This window comes from Misgurnus anguillicaudatus, chromosome 19, assembly GCF_027580225.2.
Source record: "Misgurnus anguillicaudatus chromosome 19, ASM2758022v2, whole genome shotgun sequence".
NCBI lineage: Eukaryota > Metazoa > Chordata > Actinopteri > Cypriniformes > Cobitidae > Misgurnus > Misgurnus anguillicaudatus.
In genome coordinates, this window is record NC_073355.2 from 26,052,212 (window position 1) to 26,072,174 (window position 19,963).

Genomic DNA, 19,963 nt, shown 5'->3' on the forward strand with positions numbered 1-19,963 from the left:
AAAAAGTTAAAAAACATTTTTGTTTCATTCTGAGAACTGACAACATTTTTCCCAAATTCCAAATAAAAATATTGTTTTTATTTGCATATATTTTTCAGACTATTTTTCAAAATATTTTTTCAAGAAAGTTTGTATTATTTTTTAAACACAATACTAGAGTTTATTCATGTATTAAAGTAGAGTTTAAAAATGAATATTATATGTAAGGAATAATTGACGAGGGGCAGTTATTTGAAATTATTAAAAAATGCAAATATGAGGTGGTGATGCGGCCACGACGCAAAGCGGAGTGGCTGTTACACCTTGGGTGTGCATTATTTTTCAATAATTCAAAGACCTGGAGTCAATTATTATGCTTATACTACGGTTACCACACCTCAAGACATCGATCACATGATATTTAAAGGGATTCTGGGATTCTTGTTCCAAAACGTCATTTTAAAGCAGGCAATTGAGGCTTAAGCCGTTGATAGTATTCTAATGCAGTTATTAATGAAGTTATTAGTAAGAGAGTGAGAGCGACAGAGACACAGAGAAAGAAAGAAATAAAGAAAGAGAGCGAGCGAGACAGAGAGGGCGAGCAAGAGAGAGAGATTGTGTGAACGAGGCTACCTCTGTGCATCTCTAAACAGCGCTGTTATTCCCTCGAAAAATCGTCTGTCATGTTGTTTATGTTAGTCCGTTATTATAGTTAACTATGCAAAGTGATATGAAACTTTAATGCGGTCAAGAGAGCTGCCTGGAACTATGCTCGCTGTGCGTTTCCCCGAAAATAATTGCACACCTCAGAACGTTCATCAGCCAATCAGATTCAAGCATTCAACGGACCCGTAGTATAAACATATATAATATATTTTATATATTTATCTAAATACTGTATCAGTATGTCCAACATAAGTCCTTATGAAATTAGTATGTCCCACTATATTCCAGAAATCTCAAGAGAACCTTTTGCTAGTATGTGAGAAATACAAAGTAAATGGAGTATTTCCAACATGAGCGTTTAAATGCTTTTCCCAGAGCCACTGTGTCAGCTTCATGGGACACACCTGCTGTTTTTCTGTAGGAACTGCCTGCAGAGCAGGTCTGAAAAAACACAATCTAGCAAATCTGGTGGCCTGATGAGATCAAAACCCAATGCAGTGTCTTACAAAACAATATTTTGTAGCATTGTGCAGAACGTTGCACAGAGAACAACACTGCACAATCTTTGAAGCATAAAATGTCAAAGCTCTGGCCTTAGAGTTCTCTCACTGATCTCAGATCAGTGGTATGTGTAAACATGTGCTAGGTAGTGCCTGTGATCATGACAGTTTACACCACAGCTGCCGATCAATGCATTGAAGTAGCTGGACATCTTCAGAAATGGAAATTATAGCCACACTACATGAATTACCTGCACACAGCATTCTCTCATAAACATTGCAGCACTTTTCTCTGACATATTTCCAGCTTTGATAATCTGCTAAAAAGTTTCATACAGGTCCAAGCTAGTTTTTGCTTATCTGGAAAATATATGCTGGTCAACCAGTATGGTCGCTTAACCAATGTAGGTAGTAAGCCAGCACATAACATTCTGGTGACCAGGTTTTTTGAACAGGCACTACCTTACCGATAATGGACTAACTGAAATAAATGGACACACTGCGCTCCATAGTATGTAAAGCCAAAACCACTGCTGAATAAATGATTCCATCATTAATAAGTCATCCACAGTTGGTGTTTATGAATACACATTGGCTGTGGCCTAAAAATAGAAGTATAGATTTGTCTGGAGTATTGAAAAACAGAAGGCAGAGATTCTAGTAAAGTGAACAATCTGTCCTCAGGCAGGCTTGTTTAAAGAGCAGATGAGAGGAGATGGGAAGTGGATACAATTAAGGGTGCAGATGTCATGATTTAAACGACCAGAACTTTTACCATATTTTACTTCCTTCCATATATATCTATGTAAAAAAAGAGTAAATCCCTCCCTTAATTTCCAGTCAATTTTGAATGTTTATCTTTTTGGGTTTTTTTCTGTCCGCAACTTTCATTAGACATAAAGTGACCTTAATTTTTGTTATCAGCGTAAAGCCTGGTCTGTATAACACAAATCACAGTTTGCATGACTCACTGTATCTTGAATCATGTGGTCATTTCCACCTTGTACTCCTGGCCTACTTTATTATTTATCTCGCCTGTCTGTCCTGCTTTCCCCGTTCTTTTTTCTACATGAATAATGAATATAGGCCAAATCTGACTAAATACACTTATCATTTATCAAACACTGGACCTCCTAGACAAAAACACAATCTGCATAAAACTGATTTATAATCTAAAACAGCTACTATACTACTAAGCTACTAATACATTATATAGTATTTTAACATTTTGTTTAATTAAAATTTGAAGTCTGAGACTGTTTTATTTCTTTTTTTTTGTAAAGGGCACGAAGTGATGCACCAAACACATGCCAAAAAGTTTAAGAACCACTGGCTGACTTTTAAACTTAAGGGAAGCAATGTATCGCAAAGTGCTAGAATGATAGAAGAACGGCAAGAAGTAAATTGAGATCGTATTTCCAGTAGCAGATTGAATCAAAGTACTTCTATCAATTAGAAAGTACTCAACTTTACAGACAGGTTTTTACTAGTGATAGACCGATAAATCGGCCGGACATATTTGCGAGTTTTATGTGTATCGGCATCGGCCGATACGTGGCTGCCGTGTTCGCCAATATTTTCCGACATTAGTTACAGACAGAGCGCTGGAAGCCGCAAGCGATTGCAGGTCATGTGACTAAAAACAACCAACCTTTCCATAACAACATCGAAAGCTCGGCCTTACAGCTGATCATAACTGGACAAAGCGGGTTTTTATTTCTTATCTCTATGGGGCGGTTTCCCGGATAGGGAAATATTAAATATTATCATAAATCCTCCCGCTTGGACTCGGTTTACAGCTTGTAAATTAACTCCTGTCAGCATTGCATTGTGAGCAAATCTTTCAAAGATGGTAAAGAGCATCACATTTCCAGCTGACATCAGAGGTATTCAGGCCAATAACAACATACAGGTTAGCTGGACAATCAGGTACACAGCGCTTTTCAGATCGATGAGTTTTGTACAAAATCAATGCGTTTGAGGAGAGCAGTATATCTTTAGATACAAAACTGTACGGTATGTGGAAAATAATGTGTTTTTTACCATAAACCACGCAAACACATTCTATTATACCAAATACACAAAATAACATTGTTTTAGCAATAAAATAGATGCACTTTAATAAAAAAGAATTAAGACTAGATTATTGGGGGTTTACAGCTTCCTGTGAGACTGGGCTGGTAGTATCACGGGAAGCTGTAAACTTCCAATAATCTAGTTGCGTATACATGCAATACATACGGCAAATTCCAATTTGGCGTGCATACCCCAGTCCTTCCCATTGACTTAAATGGCGCATCTTTTTTTGTCGTTTTATTTATTGGTCTCTCAATTTTTTGCTATTTTTAAAATAAAGAATTTTGGCAAAGTTTTGTTACATAAAAATGACATCCTAACCCAAACCCGATTCTAACCCCGATTCAACTTCAAGCGACCATGGCTTAAAAATAGAAAAAAACATGGAAAACCCTGTATATTAAATAACCTCCTTAAGCAAATCTCAAATCTAACCCTAAACCCAAGTGAAAATGGTTTAAAAAACAGAAAAATATTGAGAAACCAATAAATGAAACGACAAAAAAGATGCGCCATTTAAATCAATGGGAAGGACTGGCGTATCATATGCACACCAAATTGGAATTTGGCGTATAATGTATTGCACGATTTTCACACTTCGTGCCATTTATACTCATCTACATGAGACTGTGTTGAATACTACATGACAACTCAATCGCTCATTTTTGCTCATAGTTTGTCACCTTGATGATTGATAACACATCTAAAGTTGGTCAACCAATAATACAAATTTGTATTCAACAGCACAGGACTGTGCAAACTCAGTCTATGTGTGGTAAACCATATTATGCTTGTTTATTTTATCGTTCTGTCTTCAAAAAGTCTAATTTAGTATGCAATAACAGCATGCTATGAGAGCTTAAGAGCTCAGCTACAATCTTACATTGCTTGCCAAGTGCAGATTGCCATGAAAATCATATAGTAGGTAAGAAAAACAATGAACCATGCAGAAAATACACAAGCTTTTCTGAGGCAATGCCAAAAAATATTATGTGACCCATTCCATATTCCTAATGAGGAGTGTAATCTTTTAGCTTGGTGTAGAAACTCATTTGTGATTACTTCATTTAGACTCCAGCATAAGGCTTTTCACTGGTAACTTAAATAAGTTTGCAATATACTATTATTGTGCCTGTTTCCTGTATACTATAATTAGCAATAATTTTACAATAACATGTATTAGCATGCATCCATGGTCTGGTATTGGCTGCTGAAAACCGAACAAATCTGATCACTTAACAGGTAAACATTGTAAATCCCAGATGATAAATTAACAAGCCCATAAGAGACAATGAGCTTCATAGATGTTGATTTACAGTAATATTAATGCTTTCACTGTGACTGTAAAAAATACATATAAATTACACTGTTTGTAGACACTTTTAAGAAGAAATTTAGTGTTCGCAACATCAATGTAATGAATAGGACATTCTGTGATTTTGAGAATAACGTGGCAAATTACCCCAAATTTGAGAATTACACCAAAGCCTCAAAATTATGTATACACTATAAGTGCATTATGTTACTATAAACAAGGTAAAAACATTGCACATTTAGAGAAATCTGTGTAATAACTAGAAAAAACTAGCCATAAAAATGACACAAACATTTTGTATTCCTGAGCCATTACAGCAAATGAGGCTTTTGTGATTTCAAACATCTGTTCGGTTAGGGTTTTTTAAAAAAGAGATCATCTAAAATCTGTTTTTGCAAACTCATGTACAGCATACAATAAAGAGCATGTGTGTGAATGTAATCACAGTGTGTAATGATGTGTGAGTTTCCTCAGGTCAGCACCTGAGAAATGTGTTTGTGAGTGACCAGCATGCATAAACAAATTGGTGCACACCGTCCCTTTAAGACCCGTTTCACACCACACACATGAGTGGGATTCGTAAACGGTACTGCAGCATAATTGCTTGTGGGTTTTTTAGGTTATTATATTCAGATAAATGGTGCATATAAGACAGCGCCCTCTTTCTGTATAAGACGGAATTACAGTTCTGATGTGGGAAAACTGAGAGGCGCAGTGGGTTCTCACATTTCTTCTTTCATGTTGTTGCTCTCTGCACCTCAGGTCTGTTCTATTCATATCCAGCAGTGCTATATATGTATGTGTGTGTGTGTGTGTGTGTGTGTGTGTGTGTGTGTGCGCGTGCGTGCGTGTGTGTGTGTAAAGGGAGACTTTAAGGAACTATTAGGGAATTCTCAGGTAACTATTGAGATGAACTGTTTCCAAAAGCAGTGAAAGATTGACATTGGACTCGGTATCGGATTTGACAAAGAGAGAAAGGGAGAGAAAGTGAGAGAGATTCTGCGCTAACACAATCTACTAAATGTCAGTGCATTGCAGCATCTGTCTGATGCATGCAACTGTACATATGTTAAAGACTGTTGAGTTTAAAGAGTGTTAAAGAGCACAGAGGAGCAGTCACCTGTGACACACAGGGTTATTAAAACACACAACCAGCTTTGCACAATAGGACAATGCTAGACTTCAAATACGCTATAACCAGAAGTTATGTCAATGACATGTCATGTCAAAATAGAAAATTTTGTCTCAAAATGACGTTAAAGTTAAATACATCAAAAGACCTCAAAAATCTTTGAGGTTTAATAAAATGATACCTATTTGCATTCCTATTATCATCATTTACAATAATAGGAAAAGCATGCGTGTATTTATAAAGCATGCGTCTGCACAAAACAGGGCTGGAAACATGCGTACGCCAGTTCCCACGCAAAGGTTGTGAATGATATATAAAAACAAACTTAATGGGAGAAAGGGCTTGCAGGGTGGGATCACACTTGCAAATAATCTTTGATTCATAAAGGGAACATTACTTTGTTTTAATATTTTTGGGCGTATGCCATTTTTGGCTTTTGTGCGTATGTAGATTTTTAGTAAGAATGCAACACACATAAAGGGATAGTTCACCCAAAAATGAAAGTTTTGTCATTATTTACTCACTCACATGTTGTTACAAACCGGCATACATTTCTTTGTTCTGATGAACACAAAGGAAGATATTTTGAGAAATGTTTGTAACCAAACCGTTCAGGGACCCCATTCACTTTCATAGTAGGAAAACAGAATACTATGGAAGTAAATGGGGCCCATAAATATTTGGTTACAAACATTTCTCAAAATAACAACATGTTAGTGAGTAAATGATGACAGAATTTTCATGTTTGGGTGAACTATCCCTTTAAAGTCCCTGTAAAGTCAGATATTAAAATGTCACACCACAGAAAAATGTGTTATTAACCACCCAACCAAATTTGAATGATGGAAAAAACGTAAAAGTAAAAAAGTTATCAAAATCTTCGATTAATAGGCAGCATTCTCTGCTCTCGTGCGGTTGAGGCGTGTCCCCTGTTGGCATTGAAACCACGCCCACTCGCGGGAAAGCTGTGTTCTCTCTCAATTTTCAAATACGGCTATGACCTAAATGGATGCTAGCGATTGTGTTAGGGGAGGGGCCATGCGCGGTGGCTCAAGTGTATTATCGGGCCAGAAATTGTGAAAAACTGTTTAACGATCTAACTCTGCAATTCAGTACTGCATAGTTTACAGTCTTTGTGGCATGTTTTATTAGAAGCAATTTTCAAGATTGACATTACAGGGACTTTAAACAGGGCATTTAGTCATAATACACAGCACGTGCAACATTACATTAGAACAAAATAATAACCTAAAAACCTAAAAATTGAATAATTGTGCCTTGAAAACGTAATGATTATAACTGCATTAAATGGATGGTTTATCCAAAAATGAAAACTCTGTCATCATTTACTTACATCTGTTAAACACAAAGATATTTTAAAACCCATTGACTCCCATAGTATTTGTTTTCCCTACTATGAAAAGTCAATGAGTGACCTACTGTCAACTGTGTGCTTACCATCATTAATTAAAAAATCTTCTTTTGTGTTCAATAGAATAAAGAAACTCATAAAGGTTTAGATCAACATGAGGGTGAGTAAATAATTACAGAATTTTCATTTTGGGGGTATTTAGTTGAAGACTTTACAAATATCATTTAAAATCCTAATATAATGAAAGCTAACACCTTTTTATAGCTAACATAATGGAAATGATCAAGCGAAAGAGCCTTTAAAAAAAACTCGCTTCAGGTTTAACGGACTTGATATCTATTCATATTAGCATCCTTAACAAGACAAAGAAAGACACTTACATGATTGTTTACTAACAGACAATGGGTCTCATTCACTATTAATTGGGTACGTTCATCGTATTTATACGCACATATGAACTTCTCACGAAAACGTTTGGCCTAATTCACAACACATGCGTACGCACATGAATTTGTTCTTATACGTATTCTTACGTAGTGAATTTGTAGTGCACAAGGTTGTCAATTTGCATAATACACGCCCAAACAGCTCCATGTAAAGGCTTTGTGCCGTGTTTGTCCACAAAAATTTTAAGTCCAGTGTCATCGAAGCAAAAGAGCTAAAAGAAACCCATGATCATATTTATTATCTGTAATGTTCTGTTTCCGATTTGGGGGGGTTTGCTATCGGTGGAGATCAAGTGATTGACGTTTGGACCTCTCATTACATTTACATTAGATATTAAGCAGACAATTTCATTTATAGAGATTTGAAAAATGAGGAAGCAAGAAGATTTTGTTGTAATTTTTCAGAAAAAATAATTAGGCTATATCTGTATAATAATATAGATAATGTATATAATAATATATCATTTAGGAAATATTAGAATATAAAAAATAATGTACATTTCATTATATCAACATTATTATATACATTATAATTATATAGTATTTGATTATAGCGTACATGATGTTTGCATACATGTGGTATTAGTTGTTCTTGAATTTTTTTGTACATTTAGAGAAAAAAATTGATACGAATGCTTTTGTTGAAACATGATTTGTTTCTGAAAACATATGTACGCACATTTCATATACAAATTAGTAAATGAGACCCAATGTCCTTTCATATTCTCTATAGAGTAAAACAGACAATAGTGTTTAGCTTATTTACAAACAAAGGATATGATTAAATAGCTATATGCCTAAACAGTCAACCACAATAACAACCAAATGAAATACACTAATAAATAAGTACACACACGCATAAGCACACGCGCGTGCAGTGCACATCTCAAGGGGTAATCGGTAGCACTCCGTGCATGCGGCAGATTCACTGCACTGAATCAGCACAAAAAAAATCAATAGGATAATTTAAATGAAAAACAAAGAGTGGTGGAGAGGATTTAATTATAAATCAATTGATACAATCCATTGACTAAAAGCATCTAATTTAATATGTCAAAAATGTGCAGCCTTCTGCTATATGCATACTGTAAGACAGGCGAGTGTCGTCCGTCCTGAAGAAAAGATCATATTTGGCCACTAATGTAATCTGCTATGCAAGCGTGTTAGTGAGACAGCAAGGGAAAGGTAGAGAGTTAGGTGGGGAGAGGGGAGGAGAAGCATTCGCATGCCTCACATTAATGTATTGCCTGAAGCTCTCTGCCTCTTTTGCCTTACTGCACCATAATGACATGAACCAAAGGTGGAAAACACATGGAGGAGGGGCGGAGAAGAAAAACGAGAGGGAGAAACTAAAAATGAGGGGAGAGCGAGAATGGGCTGCTGTAAGAGTCGTTCTGTAAAAGGAAATCCATCCATACGTTGCAGTGTGTTGAATTTAAAAAGAAAAATTTAAATTCGGTCACCATTTATATTGTTCCAAACACTCCATGGAACACAAAAACAAATGACTAAATGACAGAACGAGTTTTTTTTTGGGTGAACCTTCTCTTTAATACCCAACCTTCCTATTACATACGCATGTAAAGTCACATTAAAAAGGCAAAGAACAAAACAATCAATGGAGCGCTGATGAAAAGACATAAAATGAGCATGGAGATGGGAGATCGAAGGATGGGAAAACGCAGAGGAGGGAATGGAGATGTGGGAGGAGGGGGAGAAGAGAGAGAGAAAGCGAGTGAGCTCTTGGTGGCTCTTTCTGCTGTGCAAGGAGCCGCTCTGTATGCTAAACGCCGATTGGTTGAGTATTCTGTGCAGTGGCTGCTACAAGGTTCGGTGAAAATGACACAGACACCTGCCAGCTACGCCTCCTTTCTCCTGCAGCACGCAGCCAAGGCCACAACGTTACGCTGCCAAACTGAGATTCCCCTATATCGTCAGCGAGAAGCTCTGGTGCATTGAAAGCTGGAAAGTTAGGGAGCACCGTCTCTCACAACAACCACTCATACACGCCTACACTGCAAAATGATATCACGGCTACAACCTGGGAGCTGAGAAAAAGGGTTTAGGGAAATAACTGCTAAGCAAAAGGTTATTTTGCAGCATATGCGTGGAGTCGTGTATTTATATATTGCATCAGCAAAGCTATAAAACCATATCAAGTGATGAGAGCATTGGAAAGTGTAATTGATATGCAGACTTATCGGAGTGAACTACAGAAGCTGATGGGTAAGAAGGTATTAAAGCATCTCATTTATTGGTACACAGCATTGCCTCTTTTTCAGAAACATTGCCGCTTGCTGTAAGGTGTGATATCCTTCTCCAGGGAGACCATTCTCATGCTTTTAGTATTGATCTCACGTTGAATTTCTGACTACTCGTGAACGTGGTCATGAGTGTGTATGAGTAAAGATTGTTTGATTAAAGCATAATTTGTTTGAATGTGAAAAACTGATAAGAGAAAAAGTCAACTGAGAGAGAGAGAGTATGAGGGAGAATTGCCGCAACAGCCATCTGGGAAAAGAGCAGGACAAGCTATGCAGATCTGGCAGAACACCAGGATGGACGGGTCCAGAGACCTGGAACCCTAAGGGATCATCATCTGGTACCTCCACCAGCCAGAGAGAGAGAGAAAATAACTGACTAAGAGATATGTGATATCTTCAAAGAGAAAATGGAAAGTCAGCAAAAGTTTTGATTTTATTTGTTTTAAAGTCTAAAAACATGTTATGCTCTAAATAAGTCAACCTACCTCGTGTTGATCTAAACCTGCATACGTTTATTTAAAGGAAAACACCACCATTTTTCAATATTTTACTATGTTCATACCTCAACTTAGACAAATAAATACATACCTATCGTTTATCAATGCGTGCACTTACTCTTTGTACAGCGCGTCGTGAATGTGTTAGCGTTTAGCCTAGCCCCATTCATTCCTTAGGATCCAAACAGGGATGAATTTAGAAGCCACCAAACACTTAACATGCGCAAGTATGGTGGCACAAAATAAAACGTGCTGATATTTTAAGCAGATAATAATGAGAACTATATTGTATGGCGGAAGAGCACTTAGTTCGCAGCCCTTCGACCTCGGGTGCAGTAATATTGACGGACGTTTGAGCGACAGGGGGAGTTGTCAGAAGTGATGATGTTACTACGCGCAGAGGTCGAAGTGCTGCAAACTAAGGTAGAGAAGTTGCCTGTCAGTGTGAACTCCTCGCTTCGTCGTCTGATTGGTCTGATTGCTCTTTCGCAAGGATTACTGGGTTGGTAAAGTGCGCAAAGCCTGCTGCAGTGCGAGCTTCACTGAAGACCGCATAAAGGGGGCAAAGGCGCTGATGAGCACACTTCAAAGCGTAAAAATGACAGATGGGACACCCTACGGACTCGTAGACTAAGCTACCATGCGCAATTTAAGGCCACGAGACCTGGGGCAGGGCCTATGTGCTCTTCCGCCATATAATATAGTTCTTATTTTTTATACACTTAAAAAAAATCTGCATGTTTTTTTTGTTCCATCATACTTACTTGTGAACTACTCATGTAACAGTCTTTAAAGAAACAGTATGTAGGATTGTGGCCAAAAGTGGTATTGCAATCACAAAACTTGTGGCTAAAACTGGTACTGCAATCACACAACTGGTGGCCAATACACAAAATGACAACATAAACATCAGTTGAGGGCTGCAATTCCACTTTTTAAATGAAAATATCCTGACCAGACCACTGTTGTGAGTGATATTTGAAATGAAAATGATTTCTTAATGTCTAGTGACATATAAGAGCCATTTTATGATTAACTGATATAAATTTCTTACATACTGTTCCTTTAAATAGGGAAAACATGGGAGTGTTTGGTGGCTTCTAAACTCATCCCTGTTTGGATCCTAAGGAATGAATGGGGCTAGGCTAAATGCTAACACATTCACGACGCGCTGTACAAAAATTAAGGGCACGCATTGATAAAAGATAGGTATGTATTTATTTGTCTAAGTTGTGGTAAGAACATAGTAAAATATTGAAAAACAGTGCTGTTTTCCTTTAATATGTTGAACACAAAAGAAGAATTTTGATGAATGACGGTAAGCACACAGCTGATGTTACCTATTGACTTCAATAGTAGAATAAACAAAAACTATGGAAGTCAATGGGTATTTACTGTGTGCTAACCATCATTTATCAACATGGTTAAAAAGGTCAATGGAGTCCAGTGACAGACCCTATACAGACAAAAGCAAACAATGAGCTTACGTGGCACGTGTACTCTGGATCCACCTGATAAGCACAATGGGGATCCAAAAAATGCAGGGTAGAAGCTAATGGAAATTTAGTAAGCCTTTAATGGCACTGAGTGACTTGGTAAGTACATATTACTTGGAAGGAATGGCAAAAAAGGAAAGAGATGGTCCAAGTAAACTTAAAAATAAACAAAGTACGGCCAGAATCCAAACTTTCCTGGCTCAATGCATGCTGCAATGCACAAACAAGGAATACATATTTTATATTAGATTTTATTTATTACAATGAAAATTAAATAATAAATAAAAGGAAGAGGACAAGATGGACTAGGAAACTTACATATATGAGCACCATTGCTCAATGCTGAAGTGCGCCTGAAGCACATCAACCACCAGTCCACGTCTTCACTACTTTATCTTATGCTAATGCTATTTTTCATTCTTCCTTTTTTATTGAATATTTCTTTAAGTTTACAACAAAATTAATTCCTATCGTATGAATCTGCTCTTTAAAGCGTTTACAAGGCAAAACCAATCTGTTATTCATTTGATACCATTCCGTCTAATTTAATACAGCAGAAACACTTCTCATGTTACATCAATATGTATCATAGCAAACATGGCTCATTCAGCAGATGCATGGAACAATATCCCATACAGTCAGATGCTTTTATGTCTTACACACACATACATACATACATACACACACACAGAGAGTCAGTGGTCAGTTCTGCCTCTGTGGCACAGCTCGCTCATTCACTTTCACAGCTCAGCACTTTAAGAGATTAATTACAGACACTGACTGACAGGACAAAACAGACCCCTCTCAAATCAGCACATAAGTAAAGGAGCAGACACAGCGTTCTCACTAACACACATAGAGATCAAATCATTCACCTGATTACTTGTTTCCTGTACTTGGGGTCCAAACATCAGAGATCACTAAAAGTGTCAATTTTGCATTCATTACCAAATAAAAGAAATGACCTAACGCATAATAAAAGTCATAACCTTTCTAGTCTCGTAGTAGTCTCGGACATGGACCCCATGAACGAACATTTCAGCATATCTGCGGTCTGAATGTGGATTGGGTTAACTTAATTGACAGTTCAGGGTAAAAACTGAACCTTTGAGAGTAAAGATGATCACATTGCATAACAACATTTAATATAGTGTGATGGAGGTAGCTCGGGGATATAGACAAAGAGAGAGAATTTCCGCCGTTGAGTTACAGTGTTTTATATGTGAATGCCTACTCTGATAATAACCACTGTCTTTGTCTAATGAAAACAAGACAGTGACTCAAGCTCTCACAGGACTGATCTATCTCTGCGTCTTTGTCTTGTTGCGGAAACCATGACATGAAGGAAAGAGAAATGATATAACCTGTTCACTCGAAGAAAATGAGAATTTTTTTGGGAAGTTTGTGTCCTGCATGGGTATTATAATAAAATCATGATCTAGCCATGACTTTTTCCTTTATCTAGCTTATCATTCATCTTCTCACTAGTTGTTTTTGGTCAATAATACCATGAGTCTGTTGAATGCTTTATTCTGATTGGCTGAGAAATGTTCCATGTGTGTTGATTATTTTTCTGTAAACCGCACACTTAACCTGTCAAATGTCTTAAAAATAGGCACCAGAGCAATGTTTGTAGTAACCGGTACAAGTGGAATAACTCAGTCCAGTCCTTTGACCGCTTTGCGTTGTGCCGCATTACTACCTTGGGTGTGCAATGCATTATTTTAACATTTTCTTAACATATATCATATATGAGGGATTGCACTGTTTTAGCTAAAGTTAATGCAGATCATTAATTCTGCCATTCAAGACACTGTGGCATTGAATAAAGTACTGAACATATCTCCAGTACAAAAACCTTCTAACCTCCTGACATACACAAAAACACACTATGCTTTCCTCTTTTGCTCATACACACACACACAGGCACTCCAGTGAGCTGAAACAGAGGAAACAAGTAGCACAGCATATTTTTTCTGCTTAGTATTTGATCCTGATAACTGCAGCACACCGCGTACATTTGTCCTTGCAAATATTCCGTCTCTCCTCCTCTCTTCATCATTCTGCTCCGTGTAATCACTCCGTCCTGATCTCTTCCCATCTTTCTAAGTCTCTCTCTCTCTCTCTCTCTCTCTCTCTCTCTCTCTCTCTCTCTCTCTCTCTCTCTCTCTCTCTCTCTTCTTTACTTTCCCTCCCTGTATAAAGCATAGCTTGCCAGTGTTCTCCTCCTCTGTGTGCTCTATGCCATTAGCGGGGATGACAGAGTGCCTTTCCCCTTTGTCCTTAATCCAAGTGAAAGCTCCATTCGGAAAAAAATGCTAAAAGCTAGCTTGCAGTGGCTAGGGCCAAACACGCACACTCGCACGGAGACACATACCCATGGTAGTAAAAACTTAAGTAGACAGAACAAGTAGACATGAATCTCAAGGTTGTTAAATCCCATATAACTTCATATACTCATTTACTGTAGATTCACGCAAAAATGTCAATTTCTCATTATGTCATTTTAACCAATGGCTTTCTTTCTTCAATGGATAACAAAATGAGAAAATGTGAAGACTTTATTTTCCATGGCATTTTGCTGTGAATAAAGCATTCATTTGGTGCATTTGACTTGTGTGCCATATTCCATTTTCTTAACGGTACGTTCACACGGGGCGTAAGCGTTAATGCGTCCCAATCAGATTGCTTTATGCAAATAACCTAGGCAGAGCCAGCCAATTACGTTTATGGAAGACCAGAGCATGTGTTGCGGCTAGAAATGGGACGGTATCAAAATTTCATATCATGATTATAGTGACCAAAGTTATCACGGTTATCAATATCATCGTGGTTTTGTGAAAATGAGATGGAAATGTTCAAAAAGAACTGATAAAGGTACTCAAAACATTTGAACACGTTTTATTTTTGAAAATCACAATTTAATATTTCATGTCCCTGAAATTATTTATGTGGTAAAAAAATTAATAAATCCGTCTAACAAGTTTACCGTGAATGAATACAATACATTATCTCTTAAATGCCGCCTTGTGCAAAAAACTATGTTGCATGTGCGTGCCTGCGTCAAACTGATTCTGGGTGGGACAGGATTTACAGCGAGTTTTCAAAATCACGGTAATCAAACACGGTTGTAATGATAATTAAATTTTAAACTATAATACTAACCGTCAGGACATTTTATCTTGGTTAATCATGAAACCGGTAATCGTCCCATCCCTAGTTGCGGCCACAGTGATTGGCTGTTGGCCACGCTTCAGACAAGCCTTCTGTCAAGCGTTAACGCTTTCGTCCCATGTAAATGTACCGTAAGCCATATAAAAAGCTTTAATTGAGACTTTTATGTTAATTATGTTAATTAACTTTTATAATTTATGTTAAAAGAATACTCCAGCAAAATATCAAAATTACCCCATGACTTACTCAGCCTTAAGCAATTATAGATATATATGTCCATTATCTTTCAGATGAACACATTTGTAGTTATTTCAGTAAATGTCCTGGCTTTTCCAAACTTTATAATGGTAAAAAAACAGGGATCAAGGAGCAACTTCTGACTTTAAACCCCAAAAAAGTACATTCAACCTTCACAAACATAATCTACAGGGCCCCAAGGGGTTAATAAAGGTCTTCTGTGGTTAATTGATGTGATTTTGTGGATAAATATCCATATTTCAAACTTTATAAATAATAATAATAATTTGTTACATTTATACAGCACTTTTCTGCACACCTCAAAGCGCTTTACATATGAATGGGGGAATCTCCTCAACCACCACCAATGTGCAGCATCCACCTGGATGATGCAATGGGCGGCATCCATGTGCGCCATAACGCCCACCACGCACCAGCTTATTAGTGGAGAGGAGAACGAGTGATATAGCCAATTATTATGTATGGGGATGATTAGTAGGCCAATGGGCAAGTTTGGCCAGGATGCCGGGGCACTCCCCTACTCTTTTTCGAATGACATCCTGGGATTTTAACGACCACAGAGAGTCAGGACCTCCGTTTAACATCTTATCTGAAAGACGGTGCTTTTTTGACAGTATAGTGTCCCCGTCACTATAATGGGGTGTTAGGACCCACACAGACCACAGGATGAGCACCCCTGCTGGTCTCACTAACACCTCTACCAGCAGCAACCTGGCTTTCCCAGGTGGTCTCCCATCCAAGTACTGACCAGGCTCAACCCTGCTTAGCTTCAGTGGGCAAGCTGTCTTGGGCTACAGGGTGATATGGCTGCTAGTTTATAAACTGTAATAACTAGGGCGTTGCAAAAATATCGATACAGCTAACTATCGTGATTTTTTTTTTCAAGATAGTGTATCGATATTTCTACTATCTATATTTTAAAAAATAATAATAATCCCTCTGTGTGAGTCAAACAACCTCCTCCGCCGCTGCTGTAGTTGTCGCTGTCCAGTTGTCTGTCATATACGGCCAATGTCTCAGAAGTTAGCGGGCGTAAAAAAGGCCAGAAAATTTAAAAACACCTGCAGCTTTTTTGTGGATGCACTTTGGCTTTTAAAAAAAGAAAAAGAAATCTGCTCTTTTTTTACATTTTTGATAACAAAGAAAGAAAAAGAATTTCAATGTATCGCAACATGCAACGTATTGTATCGTATCGTGATGCATTGGATCATGGGCCATGTATCGTGATACGTATCATATCGTGAGGCCCTTGTCAATACCCAGGCCTAGTAATAACTTGCTTCCGGTAACGGCGCCATATTGGACTCACGCGATTCACGAGAGTTTTAGCGTAATGAGTACTGGTTGCCAGTTCATTGCGCATAGGCAGAATGTGATTTTGGCAGCATGATAACCTTAAAGGAATAGTCTACTCATTTTCAATATTAAAATATGTTATTACCTTAACTAAGAATTGTTGATACATCCCTCTATCATCTGTGTGTGTGCACGTAAGCGCTGGAGCGCGCGGCGCTACAATAGCATTTAGCTTAGCCCCATTCATTCAATGGTACCAATCAGAGATAAAGTTAGAAGTGACCAAACACATCAACGTTTTTCCTATTTAAGACGAGTAGCTACACGAGCAAGTTTGGTGGTACAAAACAAAACGCAGCGCCCCTCCAAGCGGACCCAAAAGAGGAACCACACTTCACGGCGCAACAGCACTCCTGGGAGCACTTCGACTCGGCGCAGTAACACCCTCCCTCTCCCATTATGAGAGTGAGAAGGGGAGCGGACTTTTCAGGCGAGTCGAAGTACTCCTAAAAGTGCTATTACGCCATAAAATATAGTTCCTCTTTTAAATCCGCTTAGAAAAGCGCTACGTTTTATTTTGTACCACCAAACTTGCTCGTATAACTACTCGTCTTAAATAGGAAAAACGTTGATGTGTTTGGTCACTTCTAACTTTATCTCTGATTAGTACCATTGAATGAATGGGGCTAAGCTAAATGCTATCAAAGCGTCGCAGCGCGCTCCAGCGCTTATGTGCACGCACACAGATGATAGAGGGATGTATCAACAATTCTTAGTTAAGGTAATAACATAGTTTAATATTGAAAATGAGTAGACTATTCCTTTAAGCGAAAATACAGCGGTTTCACGGTGTTGCGGTGTTGCCATTGGAACACTAAAATTTGATATTTTCAAATGTCTACATATACAAACAAACTGGAGACAATACATTTTTAACATAAAACATGTATGTAAGGTAAAAATAAAGCCAGTATCACAGATTCTAGTTGATATGAAACCTTGACCCTTTAAAACCTCTGTATTTTTTTAAACGGCCCATGCCTAGTTGCGCAGTGCCTCTCGTAAATCGTCTCGTGAGTCCAAAATGGTATCGAAAGCTAGTTATTATACTTTATTAAGTTTCAAATGTGAATATTTTTCAAAATCGCATTGATTACCTGCAAAAGACATTTATTAACCCCTTGGATTACGTCTGTGAAGGATGGGTGCTCTCTTTTGGGCTTCAAAATCAGAAGTTGTTCCATGATCCCTATTTTCTATGTTATATTCCTATGTTAAGGAAAAGCAAGGACATTTACTATAATAACCCCAAATGTGTTCGTCTTAAAGATGATGGGACATATGTATCTCGGATTGCTTGAGGATGAGTAAATCATGAGGTCATTTTGATATCTGGCTTGAGTATCGCTTTAAGTAAATGACGTTTTTGGATTAACAATTCCCTCAACTTCAGTTTCATTCAGCTGACAGATATCAGCCATCTTTACTCTTTCATTGCCTGGTGAACTGATCAATTTCTCATTTGTCTGTCTTTCTCCCATCACCATTTTTCCTCACTGTATCTCATTTACCACCACCTTATCTTTGCCCTAATTCGGTCTCCTATCATCTCATGTCTTTGCAGTCATCTTCCTCTTTCTTTTCTCATTTGCAATTCCCCTTTCTCTCTCTCTCTCTCTCTCTCTCTCTCTCTCTCTCTCTCTCTCTCTCTCTCTCTCTCTCTCTCTCTCTCTCTCTCTCTCTCTCTCTCTCCGTCCAGAATGCTGCAGTATTACCTCCATCAGCATCTTATGAGCGCCGCTCTTTCTCGCCTCTCCTCCGGCACATGCACACAGACGCACTAACATGCAATTGAGCGAGATCCTTTGGGAAAAGCTTATCTAAAACCGGCAGGCAAAAAAATCACGTTTCATAGTAATAGTCTAGCGTGTGTGCCTGTGTAACGGATTGGCAGCGGTCTTATTTGGATTAACATGACAGAACAGGGATATACTATATATAGTATACTACATACTATATAAAGTATATGTGGCATGATACATTACAGCGCCACAGCTGTTCCCTTCCCCCGTTCTCTCCGTTTCTTCCCATTTCTGTCTGTTGTTCTCACTCCCTACGACAGATCGGTTTCCCCTGTTCAGTGCAGAAATGAAGTCTTGTGGGAGCGTGCTTGAGAAAGTGGGGATTTGGTGTAAAACAGAGGGGTGGGGGTAAAAAGAGAGAAAAAAGTGCGTAGTTTCCTTCCCTTGTGACTGTTATAAACGGAGGGAAAGTCACACTTAGAAATGTATGAATAATGTTGCATTAGATAACAAAATATCCAAGCAAGTGAACTCGGAGCTTCTGGGTCCTTTTTGTAATTTGTCTGTCATTTCAGGGAATGACTTATGAAGTCGTATTTCATTGCTCAAACTATGAATATGCTCCACTAAAAAATGAGACACAAAGCACATGATATTTATTTTGAGGTTTGATTATATATACATACATATACATATATATATATATATATATTTTTTTTTTTATTAATTAACTCAAAATTGGGTTTCTCATTTCTTATACCTTATTTTTGTGTTGGGTCTAAAATGCATGTGCAAATATTTTCCTTAAAATTAAAGACATGAGTGTTGATTTTTGCTGACTAATGCAAAAGTGTGAGCGTCTGAATACTTTTGGAGCCACTATTTCTTCAAGCACTGTGACCGCAGACACTCCAATAGATGTCTGATTTGGGAAAGCTTATCAGTTTTAATTACTGTAATTATCACTAAAAGCATTACAAAACACTACTTTTCTATCGTATCGCTTGCTGTTTTTAAAGAGCTATTCAAAAAAGCACTTTCATGTCATTTGTAAACATACAATGGGGCAGTTTTCCCAGAGAAAGTTAAGATTAAGCCAGGAATAGGCTTTAGTTATATTAAGAAGCTTAAGCTGTTTTTACCAACATACCTGCAAAAAAAAGTGAAACGATGGCACTGATATATGTAAGGAGGAATAATTGACGACGGGCCGTATAATTATTTGTAAATAATGCACACCCACGGTGGTAACGCGGCACCACATGAAGCGGGGTTGCACCACGATTACCACCTAGGATGCACTATTTTCTAATAATTTTACAGCCTGTCGTCAATTATTCCTTACACATTTGACAAGTCAGGTGTGCGTTTATCGAAAAATAATGCACATTTCTCGACCAATCAGAATAAAGCATTAAAAAGCCCCATGGTATATATATTTAAGATATGCCAGTGCAAGCTGCTTTCAACTAAGACAGCTCAAACATACATTTTAGTCTAGGACGCTGTCTGGGAAACTTCCCAAATGAAAGGCAGGATTAATCAAATGGTGTGAGTTTAGGGAGAGTGTTAAGGAAACCTGTTTAAAGACATTACTGGTGCCTTTTTCTTAGATGTTCGGTGATGCTAGTGGCCCAGAAACTACATTAACCTTTACACTGAAGCAGGCAAACACACCAAAAAATTGTGT

The 19,963-nt window shown here is 37.8% G+C and overlaps 1 protein-coding gene and 1 pseudogene across 10 annotated transcripts in view; both read right to left on the reverse strand.

Moving 5' to 3' along the window:
- kcnc3a (potassium voltage-gated channel, Shaw-related subfamily, member 3a) overlaps window positions 1-19,963 on the reverse strand; it is a 60,727-nt gene that overhangs the window by 30,241 nt on the left and 10,523 nt on the right. The window lies entirely within an intron of this gene.
- Window positions 15,874-15,990, reverse strand: LOC141351300 (5S ribosomal RNA; annotated as a pseudogene).